Source organism: Rattus norvegicus, chromosome 1 (assembly GCF_021556685.1).
Source record: "Rattus norvegicus strain SHRSP/BbbUtx chromosome 1, alternate assembly SHRSP_T2T, whole genome shotgun sequence".
Classification (NCBI taxonomy): Eukaryota; Metazoa; Chordata; class Mammalia; order Rodentia; family Muridae; genus Rattus; species Rattus norvegicus.
Window position 1 is genome coordinate 117,579,968 of NC_141534.1, and position 18,031 is coordinate 117,597,998.

At 40.4% G+C, this 18,031-nt stretch overlaps 1 pseudogene; it reads right to left on the minus strand.

The window, feature by feature from the left end:
• Positions 1-16,417: 16,417 nt before the first annotated feature.
• Hnrnpa1-ps16 (heterogeneous nuclear ribonucleoprotein A1, pseudogene 16) lies at positions 16,418-17,692 on the minus strand (annotated as a pseudogene).
• Positions 17,693-18,031: the final 339 nt, after the last annotated feature.

An 18,031-nucleotide genomic window follows, 5' to 3' on the forward strand; every position in this document is an offset into this window, starting at 1 on the left:
TCAAGACACAGGCCCACAGGAACAGCTGAAGACCTGTAGAGAGGAAAAACTACACGCCCGAAAGCAGAACACATGTCCCCATAACTGACTGAAAGAGAGGAAAACAGGTCTACAGCACTCCTGACACACAGGCTTATAGGACAGTCTAGCCACTGTCAGAAATAGGAGAACAAAGTAACACTAGAGATAATCTGATGGCGAGAGGCAAGCGCAGGAACCCAAGCAACAGAAACCAAGACTACATGGCACCATCGGAGCCCAATTCTCCCATCAAAACAAACATGGAATATCCAAACACACCATAAAGTAAGATCTAGTTTCAAATTCATATTTGATCATGATGCTGGAGGACTTCAAGAAAGGCGTGAAGAACTCCCTTAGAGAACAAGTAGAAGCCTACAGAGAGGAATCGCAAAAATGCCTGAAAGAATTCAAGGAAAAGATAAATAAACAAGTAGAAGCCCATAAAGAGGAGACACAAAAATCCCTGAAAGAATTCCAGGAAAACATAAATAAACAAGTAGAAGCCCATAGAGAGGAGTCACAAAAATCCCTGAAAGAATTCCAGGAAAACACAATAAAACAGTTGAAGGAATTAAAATGGAAATAGAAGCAATCAAGAAAGAACACATGGAAACAACCCTGGATATAGAAAACAAAAAGAAGAGAAGGAGCTGTAGATACGAGCTTCACCAACAGAATACAAGAGATGGAAGAGAGAATCTCAGGAGCAGAAGATTCCATAGAAATCATTGACTCAACTGTGAAAGATACTGTAAAGCGGAAAAAGCTACTGGTCCAAAACATACAAGAAATCCAGGACTCAATGAGAAGATCAAACCTAAAGATATTAGGTATAGAAGAGAGTGAAGACTCCCAGCTCAAAGGACCAGTAAATATCTTCAACAAAATCATAGAAGAAAACTTCTCTAACCTAAAAAAAAAAGATACCCATAGGCATACAAGAAGACTACAGAACTCCAAATAGATTTGACCAAAAAAGAAACAACTCCCGTCACATGATAGTCAAAACACCAAACGCACAAGATAAAGAAAGAATATTAAAAGCAGTAAGGGAAAAAGGTCAAGTAGCATATAAAGGGAGACCTATCAGAATCACACCAGACTTCTCGCCAGAAACTATGAAGGCCAGAATATCCTGGACAGATGTCATACAGACCCTAAGAGAACACAAATGCCAGCCCAGGTTACTGTATCCTGCAAAACTCTCAATTAACATTGATGGAGAAACCAAGATATTCCATGACAAAACCAAATTTGCACAATATCTTTATACAAATCCAGCACTACAAAGGATAATAAATGGTAAAGCCCAACATAAGGAGGCAAGCTATACCCTAGAAGAAGCAAGAAACTAATCGTCTTGGCAACAAAACAAAGAGAATGAAAGCACACAAACATAACCTCACATCCAAATATGATTATAACGGGAAGCAATAATCACTATTCCTTAATATCTCTCAATATCAATGGCCTCAACTCCCCAATAAAAAGACATAGATTAACAAACTGAATACGCAACGAGGACCCTGCATTCTGCTGCCTACAGGAAACACACCTCAGAGACAAAGACAGACACTACCTCAGAGTGAAAGGCTGGAAAACAACTTTCCAAGCAAATGGTCAGAAGAAGCAAGCTGGAGTAGCCATTCTAATATCAAATAAAATCAATTTCCAACTAAAAGTCATCAAAAAAGATAAGGAAGGACACTTCATATTCATCAAAGGAAAAATCCACCAAGATGAACTCTCAATCCTAAATATCTATGCCCCAAATACAAGGGCACCTACATACGTAAAAGAAACCTTACTAAAGTTCAAAACACACATTGCACCTCACACAATAATAGTAGGAGACTTCAACACCCCACGCTCATCAATGGACAGATCATGGAAACAGAAATAAAACAGTGATGTCGACAGACTAAGAGAAGTCATGAGCCAAATGGACTTAACAGATATTTACAGAACATTCTATCCTAAAGCAAAAGGATATACCTTCTTCTCAGCTCCTCATGGTACTTTCTCCAAAATTTACCATATAATTGGTCAAAAAACGGGCCTCAACAGGTACAGAAAGATAGAAATAATCCCACACGTCCTATCAGACCACCACGGCCTCAAGCTGGTCTTCAATAACAATAAGGGAAGAATGCCCACATATACGTGGAAATTGAACAATGCTCTACTCAATGATAACCTGGTCAAGGAAGAAATAAAGAAAGAAATTAAAAACTTCTTAGAATTTAATGAAAATGAAGATACAACATACCCAAACTTATGGGACACAATGAAAGCTGTGCTAAGAGGAAAACTCATAGCGCTGAGTGCCTGCAGAAAAAAACAGGAAAGAGCATATGTAATCAGCTTGACAGCACACCTAAAAGCTCTAGAACAAAAAGCAAATACACCCAGGAGGAGTAGAAGGCAGGAAATAATCAAACTCAGAGCTGAAATCAACCAAGTAGAAACAAAAAGGACCATAGAAAGAATCAACAGAACCAAAAGTTGGTTCTTTGAGAAAATCAACAAGATAGATAAACCCTTAGCCAGACTAACGAGAGGACACAGAGAGTGCGTCCAAATTAACAAAATCAGAAATGAAAAGGGAGACATAACTACAGATTCAGAGGAAATTCAAAAAATCATCAGATCTTACTATAAAAACCTATATTCAACAAAACTTGAAAATCTTCAGGAAATGGACAATTTCCTAGACAGATACCAGGTATCGAAGTTAAACCAGGAACAGATAAACCAGTTAAACAACCCCATAACTCCTAAGGAAATAGAAGCAGTCATTAAAGGTCTCCCAACCAAAAAGAGCCCAGGTCCAGACGGGTTTAGTGCAGAATTCTATCAGACCTTCATAGAAGACCTCATACCAATATTATCCAAACTATTCCACAAAATTGAAACAGATGGATCACTCCCGAATTCCTTCTACGAAGCCACAATTACTCTTATACCTAAACCACACAAAGACACAACAAAGAAAGAGAACTTCAGACCAATTTCCCTTATGAATATCGACGCAAAAATACTCAATAAAATTCTGGCAAACCGAATTCAAGAGCACATCAAAACAATCATCCACCATGATCAAGTAGGCTTCATCCCAGGCATGCAGGGATGGTTTAACATACGGAAAACCATCAACGTGATCCATTATATAAACAAACTGAAAGAACAAAACCACATGATCATTTCATTAGATGCTGAGAAACCATTTGACAAAATTCAACACCCCTTCATGATAAAAGTCCTGGAGAGAATAGGAATTCAAGGCCCATACCTAAACATAGTAAAAGCCATATACAGCAAACCAGTTGCTAACATTAAACTAAATGGAGAGAAACTTGAAGCAATCCCACTAAAATCAGGGACTAGACAAGCTGCCCACTCTCTCACTACTTATTCAATATAGTTCTTGAAGTTCTAGCCAGAGCAATCAGACAACAAAAGGAGATCAAGGGGATACAGATCGGAAAAGAAGAGGTCAAAATATCACTATTTGCAGACGACATGATAGTATATTTAAGTGATCCCAAAAGTTCCACCAGAGAACTACTAAAGCTGATAAACAACTTCAGCAATGTGGCTGGGTATAAAAGTAACTCAAATAAATCAGTTGCCTTCCTCTATACAAAAGAGAAACAAGCTGAGAAAGAAATTAGGGAAACGACACCCTTCATAATAGACCCAAATAATATAAAGTACCTTGGTGTGACTTTAACCAAGCAAGTAAAAGACCTGTACAATAAGAACTTCAAGACACTGAGGAAAGCAATTGAAGAAGACCTCAGAAGATGGAAAGACCTCCCATGCTCATGGATTGGCAGGATTAATATAGTAAAAATGGCCATTTTACCAAAAGCAATCTACAGATTCAATGCAATCCCCATCAAAATACCAATCCAATTCTTCAAAGAGTTAGACAGAACAATTTGCAAATTCATCTGGAATAAAAAAAACCCAGGATAGCTAAAGCTATCCTCAACAATAAAAGGACTTCAGGGGGAATCACTCTCCCTGAACTCAAGCAGTATTACAGAGCAATAGTGATAAAAACTGCATGAATTGGTACAGAGACAGACAGATAGACCAATGGAATAGAATTGAAGACCCAGAAATGAACCCACACACCTATGGTCACTTGATTTTTGACAAAGGAGCTAAAACCATCCAATGGAAAAAAGATAGCATTTTCAGCAAATGGTGCTGGTTCAACTGGAGGGCAACATGTAGAAGAATGCAGATCGATCCATCCTTATCACCCTTTACAAAGCTTAAGTCCAAGTGGATCAAGGACCTCCACATCAAACCAGACACACTCAAACTAATAGAAGAAAAACTAGGGCAGCATCTTGAAGACATGGGCACTGGAAAAAATTTCCTGAACAAAACACCAATGGCTTATGCTCTAAGATCCAGAATCGACAAATGGGATCTCATAAAACTGCAAAGCTTCTGTAAGGCAAAGGACACTGTGGTTAGGACAAAACGGCAACCAACAGATTTGGAAAAGATCTTTACCAATCCTACAACAGATAGAGGCCTTATATCCAAAATATACAAAGAACTCAAGAAGTTAGACCGCAGGGAAACAAATAACCCTATTAAAAAATGGGGTTCAGGGCTAAACAAAGAACTGACAGCTGAGGAATGCCGAATGGTTGAGAAACACCTAAAGAAATGTTCAACATCTTTAGTCATAAGGGAAATGCAAATCAAAACAACCCTGAGATTTCACCTCACACCAGTGAGAATGGCTAAGATCAAAAACTCAGGTGACAGCAGATGCTGGCGAGGATGTGGAGAAAGAGGAACACTCCTCCATTGTTGGTGGGATTGCAGACTGGTAAAACCATTCTGGAAATCAGTCTGGACGTTCCTCAGAAAATTGGACATTGAACTGCCTGAGGATCCAGCTATACCTCTCTTGGGCATATACCCAAAAGATGCCTCAACATATAAAAGAGACACGTGCTCCACTATGTTCATCGCAGCCTTATTTATAATAGCCAGAAAATGGAAAGAACCCAGATGCCCTTCAACAGAGGAATGGATACAGAAAATGTGGTACATCTACACAATGGAATATTACTCAGCTATCAAAAACAACGAGTTTATGAAATTCGTAGGCAAATGGTTGGAACTGGAAATATCATCCTGAGTGAGCTAACCCAATCACAGAAAGACATACATGGTATGCACTCATTGATAAGTGGCTATTAGCCCAAATGCTTGAATTACCCTAGATCCCTAGAACAAACGAAACTCAAGACGGATGATCAAAATGTGAATGCTTCACTCCTTCTTTAAATGAGGAAAATGAATACCCTTGGCAGGGAATAGAGAGGCAAAGATTAAAACAGAGACTGAAGGAACACTCATTCAGAGCCTGCCCCACATGTGGCCCATACATATACAGCCACCCAGTTAGACAAGATGGATGAAGCAAAGAAGTGCAGACCAACAGGAGCCGGATGTAGATCGCTCCTGAGAGACACAGCCAGAATACAGCAAATACATAGGCGAATGCCAGCAGCAAACCACTAAACTGAGAATAGAACCCCCGTTGAAGGAATCAGAGAAAGAACTGGAAGAGCTTGAAGGGGCTCGAGACCCCAAAAGTACAACAATGCCAAGCAACCAGAGCTTCCAGGGACTAAGCCACTACCTAAAGACTATACATGGACTGACCCTGGACTCTGACCTCATAGGTAGCAATGAATATCCTAGTAAGAGCACCAGTGGTAGGGGAAGCCCTGGGTCCTGCTAAGACTGAACCCCCAGTGAACTAGACTATGGGGGGAGGGCGGCAATGGGGGGAGGGTTGGGAGGGGAACACCCATAAGGAAGGGGAGGGGGGAGGGGGATGTTTGCCCGGAAACCGGGAAAGAGAATAACACTTGAAATGTATATAAGAAATACTCAAGTTAATAAAAAAAAAAAAAAGAAATTAAAAAAAAAAAAGAATCGACAAATGGGATCTCATAAAACTGCAATGCTTCTGTAAGGCAAAGGACACTATGGTTAGGACAAAACAGCAACCAACAGATTGGGAAAAGATCTTTACCAATCCTACAACAGATAGAGGCCTTATATCCAAAATATACAAAAAACTCAAGAAGTTAGACCGCAGGGAGACAAATAACCCTATTAAAAAATGGGGTTCAGAGCTAAACAAACAATTCACAGCTGAGGAATGCCGAATGGCTGAGAAACACCTAAAGATATGTTCAACATCTTTAGTCATAAGGGAAATGCAAATCAAAACAACCCTGAGATTTCACCTCACACCAGTGAGAATGGCTAAGATCAAAAACTCAGGTGACAGCAAATGCTGGCGAAGATGTGGAGAAAGAGGAACACTCCTCCATTGCTGGTGGGAGTGCAGACTGGTACAGCCATTCTGGAAATCAGTCTGGAGGTTCCTCAGAAAATTGGACATTGAACTACCTGAGGATCCAGCTATACCTCTCTTGGGCATATACCCACAAGATGCCCCAACATATAAAAAAGACACGTGTTCCACTATGTTCATCGCAGCCTTATTTATAGTAGCCAGAAGCTGGAAAGAACCCAGATGCCCTTCAACAGAGGAATGGGTACACAAAATGTGGTACATCTACACAATGGAATATTACTCAGCTATCAAAAACAACGACTTTATGAAATTCGTAGGCAAATGGTTGGAACTGGAAAATATCATCCTGAGTGAGGTAACCCAATCACAGAAAAACACACATGGTATGCACTCATTGATAAGTGGCTATTAGACCAAATGCTTGAATTACCCTAGATGCCTAGAACAAATGAAACTCATGACAGATGATCAAAATGTGAATGCTTCACTCCTTCTTTAAAAGGAGAACAAGAATACCCTTGGCAGGGAATAGAGAGGCAAAGATTAAAACAGACACAGAAGGAACACCCATTCAGAGTCTGCCCCACATGTGCCCCATACATATACAGCCACCCAATTGGAGAAGATGGATGAAGCAAAGAAGTGCAGGCCGACAGGAGCCGGATGTAGATCTCTCCTGAGAGACACAGCCAGAATGCAGCAAAATCAGAGGCGAATGCCAGCAGCAAACCACTGAACTGTGAACGGGACCCCCGTTGAAGGAATCAGAGAAAGAACTGGAAGAGCTCGAAGGGGCTCAAGACCCCTTATGAACAACAATGCCAACCAACCAGAGCTTCCAGGGACTAAGTCACTACCCAAAGACTATACATGGACTGACCCTGGACTCTGACCTCATAGGTAGCAATGAATATCCTAGTAAGAGCACCAGTGGAAGGGGAAGCCCTTGGTCGTGCTAAGACTGAACCCCCAGTGAAGGTGATTGTTGGGGGGAGGGCGGCAAGGGGGGAGGATGGGGAGGGGAACATCCATAAAGAAGGGGAGAGGGAGGGGTTAGGGGGATGTTGGCACGGAAACCGGGAAAGGGATTAACACTCGAAATGTAAATAAGAAATACTCAAGTTAATAAAAAAAATTAATAAAAAAAGAAATAAAAACACTAAAGAAATGCCAAACTGTTGTAAAATTCAAAATGAAACACCCAAGAATTTTTAAAAAATAATGAAAAGAAAGATGGCCGAAGCTGCCAATGGAACTCTGAGGAATCTGAGACCCATTGGGGCTCCAAAGGATGATGCAGCAGTAGAAAAGAAGTCTGCAGAGCAAGCAGTAGCTCCAGAAAAACTAAAAGTAAAAAGGCAAGTCTCATGGGAAGATTCTTTTAGAAAGTGGGTCACGAACTGAAAAGAAAGATGTCAGGACAGAGCTACATGTGAAGAAGAAGGATGATCTATACCCTTCCTGGCCACATCTCAGCCAGCAGGCTGCAAGAACAAAGGTCATTTGTGATAAGCCTTGGAGCGGTTGACCCCAAGGACAGGGTGGGTGTACAGTGGCCTGGAGTTCCTGAGGAAATATGTCATTACTGAATAGAGCTGGTCCTAAGTCCAATGGCTAGCCCTGTATGGCTGGCCCTGCTGGGGATGACAGGAATAAGGTACAAGCACAAAGGCCAAGCCCAGCAAGTCTCAGGGCAGCAGACATCAAGGGTGGGGAGGTGTGCAGCAGCCAGGAGTTCCCACAGAACCTTCCCCCAAGATACCCCGATTAGCGGGACATCACCTTGACTCTGGGCAACAGCAGAATATCTAGAAAGTTTCAACAATGGTCCAGTATTTAGGATGCTTCAGAAACTGAAACCATGAAACAGACCAATGACTCATTGCAATGAATATTTGTATGTAAAGATGTTTGGACAAAAAAAGTACACTATGTAACACTGCAATCTCTAATGCCAATGTAAGGAACCAATATTTGATGGAGAGGTAGAAAAGATAGAGGAATGATCAATGTGAGCCATGGAGAGAAGCAGAACTAGAGACAGGACAGCAGTGGTGACAGGTTTGAAAGGCTTCAGTTGACTGGGGAGCATGTTGTTTCTGAGCAGGACCTACACGGTGGTATGCAGCAGCCTAGGCCTTCTGCAAACTAGGCCCTAACTGTGCTGCCCAGCCCTGAACTTGCCCTGGTTCTGAGCAGGATGTCTGAGATGAAGAATGGTTTGTTTTTCTGGACTGGACCTCCTCAAAAGACCTCTGTGGTCTGTGCTGACCTGGAGGGCCATGCTGGGGTCCATGGTATCACTGCAGCCAGGAGGTTGAAAATGATCATCCGACCAAAAGCAGCCTGCAGATTGAATATTCCAACATAGAAATTGTATTCTTCACAGAAATTGAAATAAAACAATCATAAACTTCATATGAAAGCACAAAAAAAGACTGATGATTCTAAAGAAACACTGAATTATAAAACATCTGCTGGAATTATCAGTGTCCCAGGATTCAGGTTGGCTTATGGGACTATGGCAATAAAGTCAACAAATTAGGTTGGCTTATGGGGCTATGGCAATAAAGCCAACAAATTAAGTATGAATGTGGGTGAGATCGATGATTACTTTCCCCTCCAGCAGCCTGCTTTATACATTCCAGCATTTTGAATGCTAGTCAGTAGGGACGTAACTTCCTGGCTAGTTCCAGTTTCATTTCTGCATGTTCTGTGACTCAAGCGAGTGGTACCTTCAGCAAGAGGATTTTACCACCAATTTCTGGAGTGTAACCAAGAAAAGCAGGAGTAGTCTGTAATATTTGAAAGGTCTTTGGGACTTTAATAACTAGCAATGCCATAAGAAGTAATTCACTCCTGAGACTAGACTATTTTAATTTGCTAGCCTCTGGGGTCTCATGGACATTATTAAGATAACTTCACTTTGACTATTTTTATATATGTGTATAGTATATTTAAGTAGCTTATACATTAGTGAGTTTCCATAACTTTTAGAAAAGGGGGAGGTTTGTTATTATTATTATTATTATTATTATTATTATTAAACTATTTATTTGCATTTCAAAAATTGCTCCCCTTCCTGGTCCCCTTTTTCTGAGTTCTTTACCCCTTTCACCCCCTTTGAGGGAGTGCTTTCCCACCCACTTCCACCTCACCCCCACCAGCATCCCTCTTCCCTGGGCCATCAAGTTTCCACAGAATTAAGCACATCCTCTCCCGCTAAAGCCATACAAGGCAGTCCTTTGCTAGACATGTGCCTGGGGCCATGAACCAGCCCATGTATGTTCCTTGGTTTTGGGTTTAGTCTCTGGGAGCTCTGAAGGGTCAGGGTTAGTTCATACTGTTGTTCTTCCTATGGGGTGCCAATTACTCTCAGCTCCTTCAATCAGACCCCTAACTCTTCCATAGGGGTCCCTGTAAAGTTTCTGCATCTGTCTCAGTCAGCTGCTGGTAGAGCATCTCAGAGGACAGCCATGCTAGGATCTGATCTGCAAGCACAATATGGCATCAGTAATAGTGTCAGGGTTTGGTGTGCACACAAGGGGTGGATCTCAAGTTGGGCTGGGTGGCCTTTCTTTCAGTCTCTGCTCCATTTTTGTCCCTGTATTTCCTTTAGACATGAACGTTTTGACTAATATTCAAAGTGTTTTTTAACTGTATTCTCTCATATATCACATCCTGACTGCTGTGTCACCACTGGGAGCCTTTCCTACTGACAGAAGATGGCAGGTTCTGGCTCTGTATCACCCATTATCAGTAATATTCCCTAGGGTCACCCTTGTGGATTCCAGGGAAATTCCAATACACTAGATTTCCCACATCGCCCCTAAATCCCCCCCAGTCTCAATAGTTCTCTCTTCCAGTAGTATCTTCCTTCATTCTTCCTACCCTCTGCCTGATACCTCCTGTTCCCATCGCTGCCCTCCCCAAGTCTATTCTATTTCTCCCTCCCAGGGAGATCCATGAGCCCGGCCTTGAGCTCTCCTTGTTACTTAGCCTATCTGTAAATGCCTGGCACTTCCATTTTGTATGCACATGCTGCATTCATAATATGTTGACATTATGTGTTTGCACTCACTCTGAAAAACTATTTGTAATGAAGTTGACATTTTAATTTCAATATCAGTCTTATTTTCTTTCCCTTTAGGAAAAAGCAATGATTCTGAACTCACTCGAGAATAACTGTACTTAAGATTGGGTTGTTTTGCTTATGTCATTTATTGTTGTGTTTTTTCCTCGTGACTTTCAGGATTACGTTACTGTTCAAATCTTTAATTGAATTTTAAGTTGTTTCTGCCTTTGATTAAACAAAGCAAGTTCTGAGCCATTACTTTTCCATTACCTTGAAATCTATCTCTATGAAATGCTGCCTATAGCCTTTCTGTGAATCAGAAATACCTCCCTGCCCTGCATTCTTGTTGCCCACTGTTATCTAAATATAATTGTTCTGGCTTCACAGTGTTGGGAACATGACCCATGAATCTTCTTTTTGTGTTGGAAATGTAATTAAACTTGCATTTACCTCCACTGAATAAAAGGTATACACAGAAAGCATGTGAAGATGCATCAAAAGTCCATTACTAAAAATATCCCTAAAATTTAGCACAAATATATTGCTTGATATACCTACAGTAGTGTAAAAACATTTTATTATCTCAATCCATTTCCATTTGCCCAAGAGCAGTGTTATGACTTTGGTCTGCAAGGGAGCATTTCTCCTTGTTCTTGGTCCTTAAGGTCAGTGGAAATTATCTTAAGATGGGAGTGAACAAGGGAGAAAGAATACACAATCAGATTTGTTCATGAATAAGCAACACCATCCATTTGAAATATTTTGCATATATTTCATAACATATAGAAAAGCAGTTCCCTTTCCTAATGATACTGTTAGCAGAAAAGATGATATAATATGGCAATACCGGGTTATTTATAACAAGAAAAGTCATCAGTCCACATTGTTAAACTTGAGAGAGGCTCACCATGGAACTCAGGCTGGCCTCAACCTTCTTCCTTCTTTCTATATCCTGAGTCTCAGGAAAACAATTTAATCCATCCATACAGCCAGCCTTATTCTTATTTCACCTTCACAGCCCTTGCCCACAGTTAGCATCTCTCTTCTTTACTGCTTTCCATGTTTGAACACCAGAGTTTAACATGATTGTTCCAATCTGAAATTTTAAAGTATATCAACAAAAAGAGATCTGTGTTGCATAAACACATAAGTATAGTCCCCTCAAGACAATATAAAATTGGAAGCAGTATATTTTTACTGAAGACTCTAGATTAGATTTTTTGGGCAGTGTACAGTGCGAACTGGTATCTGAGTCCTCATTGGTCATCAGTGTTTAGAAAAGAATAAATAATGGTTTTTAGTTTAGAAAACCTTTCTGTATATTTGTACAGTACACACCCACACACACACACACACACACACACACACACACACACATTTTTCAACTTATTTTTCTAAGACAGTCTCTGAGCCCAGAGAGCAACTGGCTAGACTAACTGACTTGGAACTCTAAAGATCCACCTATTTCTGCCCAGTGCTCTGGTTACATGTTTGTGGCATCATCTCTGGCTTTTAAGTGTGTTCTGGGGATCAAAAATCAGGTTCCCATGTTTGCCTGGCAGATATATGACTTCCTAAGGCATCTCCTCCGCTCCTGTTTTCACTTCTTTAAAGGAGTTTTTAACAGTTACAAATCAAACAAAAAAATAGTGAATAAATGATTTGATTCCCTTACTAAATTAGGGGAAATACTTAGAACATTCTAAGATTTCAGCCTAGGTTACAAAGAAAAACGTGTTTACTAAAGTGAATTACACACACACACACACACACACACACACACACACACACACCTGTTTGTATCTTCATCCCATTACATTTTAGATAGCATGGACAGAGCCTGGACTGGAAGAGATTGGGTAGGCATTGTCTCTGAACTGTTCATTTCATATTTCAGCTTGTATAGGAGCAAACCACAACATAACCATTCCAGTGAATTGATGTAATTTTAATGCCCATCATCATGATTGTTTTCTAAGAAATCAATAAAAAAATTTCTTTCCTGATATATCCCTAGAGTCTTCTTTTCAAATTGAAAACAGCCCTTTCAAGAGGACTGTGACTCTTGGCTTTGCTACATGGCTCAGAAATTGAGATTCATAAATTTAAGTTTCATAGTTTGAGAGTAAATAAGAAAGAGAAAACTTAATTAGTTAACTTAGTTTTCAATCACCAAACCTGTACACAGAACAAAACTTCACTCTTCTTTTTAAGATTTTATTAAAGGTTGTATATCTCATATAGAAACACAGCTACAAATTGTAATTTGTTTCTTCAAGATCCATACTCTGTACATGCCTGTGTTTGACATGACATTCTAGTTGTAGAGTTCTGGAGTTGTGGCTGTGCAGCATTTAATTTTAAAAAGAAAGAAAGGAAAGGAAAGGAAAAGAATTTAACCATGAGAGTCACTAGTAGGAATAGGGACCATGAGATGACAGGACATCCCTCACTCCTGGGCTACTGGGATGCTCTATTTAAAGCCAAATTATGTTGGTGATCCTGGCCCACAGCTCTCTGCTCCCAAATCCCGAGGGAAAGAGAGATGAATACTCAGAAGTGTGGGCAATCCTGAGACTGCAAGGCAGGACAGACTGCCACTTCTCCCCACCTTTGCCCAAATCCCTAGCACCAAAAGGAAACTGCATAGTGTCTCTGGACACAGGATTAGAGGAGCAGCCAAGCTGCAGGAGCACCATGGTCCAGATCTGCGAACAGATGTGAATTAAACCAGTCAAAGAGCTCCCTGCACCCAAATCCTGTGGGGGATAGAACTACACCCTCAGGAGTGAGGACACTCCTGTGAAACCAGAGGAGACTGCCCACATTCCTGACTCAAGAGGAAAACACCTAGTGCCATCTGAGCAGCCTGCACACAGGGACCTAGGAGAAGTAGGAGCAGGACACTTCCAGTTGCTGCCCTCAAAGAGAGCTGAAAGCCAGCCACCAGGAGTGACTACATGCCTGAGAGCAGAACACTCTGTTCCCATAACTGTCTGAAAGAAAACAGGAAAATAGGTCTGCAGGAGTGCTGACACACAGGCCCAAAGTACGGTCAAGCCACTGTCAGAAACAACAAGAGAAGCTAACACCAGAGACAACCTGATGGCTTGAGGCAAGCACAGGAACCCAAGCGACAGAAACCAAGACATCATCAGAATTGGCATCATCAGAGCCCAATTCTCCAACCAAAGCAAACACAATAGAAAAGCAAGATCTAGATTTAAAATCTCATTTTATTGAGATGATGGAGGACTTTAAGAAGGTCATAAATAGCTCCCTTAAGGAAATACAGGACAACACAAGTAAACAAGTAGAAGCAAGCCCTTAAAGAGGAAACATAAAAAATCTCTTAAAGAACTACTGGAAAAAACAACCAAACAGGAGAAAGAAGTGAACAAAACCATCCAGGAGTTAAAAATGGGGAAAAAACAATAAAGAAAGCAAAAAGGGAGACAACCCTGGAGATAGAAAAACTAGGGAAGAGATCAGGAATCATAGATGTGAGCATCACCAACAGAATACAAGAGTTAGAAGAGAGAATCTCAGGGGCAGAAGATACCATAGAAAACATTGACACAACTGTCAAAGATAATATAAAATGGAAAAAGATCCTAGCCCAAAACATAAAAGAAATCCAGGACATGAGAGAAGATCAAACCTAAAAGTAATAGGTATAGAAGAGAGTGAAGATTCCTAACTTAAACAGCCAGTAAATACCTTCAACAAAATCATAGAAGAAAACTTCCCTAACCTAAAGAAAGAGATGCCCATAAACTTACAAGAAGCCTACAGAACTCCAAATAGATTAGACCAGAAAAAAATTCCTCCCATCTCATAATAGTCAAAACTCCAAATGCACAAAACAAAGAAAGAATATTAAAAGCAGTAAGAGAAAAAGGTCAAGTAACATATAAAGGCAGACATATCAGAATAACACCAGATTTCTTACAGAGACTATGAAAGCCAGAAGATCCTGGACAGATCTCACACAGATCTGAAGAGAAATGCCAGCCCAGGCTACTTTATTCAGCAAAACTATCAATAAACATTGAGGGAGAAACCAAGGTAATCATGACAAAACCAAATTTACAAAATATCTTTCTACAAATCCAGTCCCACAAAAGGCAATAAATGGCAAAGCCCAACACAAGGAGATAAACTACACCCTAGAAAAACAAAGAAAGTAATCTCCTTGCAACAAAACCAAAAGAAGAGAATCCCAAAAACATAATCCCACATCCAATATAAAAATAACAGGGAGCAACAACTACTATTCCTTAATAACTCTCGACATCAATGGACACAATTTCTTAATAAAAAGAGACAGATTAACAGGCTGGATATGGAAAGAGAAACCAGCATTTTGCTGCATACAGGAAACATACCTCAGATACAAAGATAGACACTACCTCAGAGTAAAAGGCTGGAAAACTACTTTCCAATCAAATGGTCTGAAGAAGCAAGCTGGAGTAGCCATTCTAATATCAAATTAAATCGACATTCAACCAAAAGTCATCAAAAAACATAAGGAAGGATACTTCATATTCATCAAAGGAAAAATCCACCAAGATGAACTCCCAATCCTAAATATCTATGCTCCAAATACAAGGGCACCTACATACATAAAACAAACCTTACTAAAGCTCAAAGCACACATGGCATCCCACACAAAAATAGTAGGAGATTTCAACACCCCACTCTCATAAGTGAACAGATCATGGAAACAGAACTTAAACAGAGATATAGAGAGAACAACAGAAGTCATGCACCAAATTGACTTAACAGATATTTATAAAACATCCCATCCTAAAACAAAAAGATATACCTACTTCTCATCACCTCGTGGTACCTTCTCCAAAATTGACCACATAATCAGTCACAAAACAGGCCTTAACAGATACAGAAAGGTAGAAATAACCCCATGCATTCTTTCAAATCACCAAGAACTAAGGTTGGCCTACAATAACAACAAAGAAAGAATGGCAACATAAACATGGAATTTAAACAATATTCTACTTAATGTTAACTTGATCAAGAAAGAAATTAAAGACTTCTTAGAATTTAATGAAAATGAAGGTACAACATATCCAAACTTATGGAACACAATGAAAGCTGTACTAAGAGGAAAACTCATAGCTCTGAGTAGCTGCAGAAAGAAACAGGAGGACATTTATCAACGGCTTGACAGCACACCTAAAAGCTCTTTAAAAAAAAAAAGAAGCAAATATACCAAAGAAGAGTAGAAGGATGGATATAATCAAACTCAGGGCTGAAATCAACCAAGTAGAAACAAAAAGGACTGTACAAAGAATCAACAGAACCAAAAGCTGGTTCTTTGCGAAAATCAACAAGATAGATAAATCCTTAGCCAGACTAACCAGAGGGCACAGAGAGTGTATCCAAATTAACAAAATCAGAAATGAAAAGGCAGACATGACAACAGAATCAGAGAAAATTCAAGATATCATCAGATCCTACTACAAATGCCTATATTCAACAAAACTTGAAAATCTGTAGGAAATGAACATTTTTTAGAGAAACACCAGGTACCAAAGTTAAATCAGGAACAGATAAGCCATTTAAACAACCTCATAACTCCTAAAGAAATAGAAGCAGTCATTAAAAGTCTCCCAACCAAAAAGAGTCCAGAATCAGATGGGTTCAGTGCAGAATTCTATCAGACCTTCATAGAAGACCTCATACCAATACTGTCCAAACTACTCCACAAAATTGAAACAGATGGAGCACTACAGAACTTCTTCTATGAAGCCACAATTACTCTTTTTTTAAAAAAAGACACATTTATTCAGCGTCATGATCAGACTTTTACACTTATCAATCAACAGCATGGGTGAAAAAGGTCTACAGTAAAACCCTTCATTGGAATGCTTTACACTTTCCACAGAACAGAAATTAAAATAATCTGTTGTACAATTAGTCACAGATACAGTCCTGGAGTTTTTGCCTACACACATGAGTATTGTCTAAAACATGTCTTCTTTGTAGCACCTAGGCCCTGCCACCACTGTGCTTGGCTGAGTTCACAAATCTGTTGTAACCTGTAGCTTCCCTGTCACTTCTCTGGCTCTCCTCTCCTGCTAAGCTTTGTTTCCTGACTGTAGTTAGAACCTCCTGCCACTGCCATAGCTACTGCTGCTACTGGAACCTCCATAGCCACCTTGGTTTCATGGTTTAGCAAAGTACTGGCCTCCACCACCATAAGGGCCAGAGCTCCTTCCTCCAAAGTTTCCTCCTTTCATCAGTCCAAAATTTGATGACTGGTTGTTGTAATTGCTAAAATCATTGTAGCTTCCACCACCTCCAAAATTGCTTCCACTACCACCGCCAAAGCTGCCTCCGCCTCCTCCATTGTTATAGCTGTCATAGCTGCTACTCCTGCCATATCCCTATCCACCACTTCCATAGCCTCTGCTTTCTCCAGAGTAACCAGGGCCGACTCCTCCATAACCACCATCACTGCCAAATCCATTATAGCCATCCCCACTGCCACCATATCCACCACCACCACGGCTGCCACCAAAGCCACCACGACCGCTGAAGTTCCCTCCTCGACCAAAATTGTCATTGCCACCAAAACCACCTCCACGACCACCACCAAAGTTTCCAGAACCACTTCGACCTCTCTGGCTGGATGAAGCACTAGCCATCTCTTGTTTCGACAGAGCTTTTCTTACTTCACAGTTGTGGTCATTCACAGTATGGTATTTCCGAATAACAATCTTATCCACAGAATCATAGTCATCAAAGGTGACAAAAGCAAATCCCCTCTTTTTTCCACTGCCTCTGTCAGTCATAATTTCAATCACTTCAATTTTCCCATACTGCTCAGAATAATCTCGTAGGTAATGTTCTTCAGTGTCTTCTTTAATACCACCAACAAAGATCTTCACAGTTAAGTGGTAACCTCATCTGTGAGAATCTTCTCTTGACACAGCTCTCTCAGGTTCCACAACTCTTCCATCCACCTTGTGTGGTCTTGCATTCATGGCAGCATCCACTTCCTCCACAGTGGCGTATGTGACAAACCCAAAGCCTCTGGATCTTTTGGTGTTTGGATCTCTCATTACCACACATTCGGTGAGTGTTCCCCATTGCTCAAAATGGCTCCTCAGACTTTCGTCGGTTGTTTCAAAGGTCAGCCCTCCAATGAAGAGCTTCCGCAACTGTTCTGGCTCCTTGGGGGACTCTGACTTAGACATGACGGCAGGGTGATGAGAGTGTTCAGTGATGCTTCCCCGGCAGCGTCAAAGAGCAGAAAGGAATAAGATAACGAACATGTCCCCACAATTACTCTTATACCTAAACCGCACAAAGATGCAACAAAGAAAGAGAACTTCAGAACAACTTCCCTTATGAATATTGACACAAAAATACTCAATAAAATTCTTGCAAACCGAATCCAAGAACAAATGAAAATGATCATCCATCATGATCAAGAAGGCCTCATCCCAGGTATTCAGGGATGGTTCAATATACGGAAATCCATGAACATAATCCACTATATAAACAAACTTAAAGATAAAAATGGCATGATCATT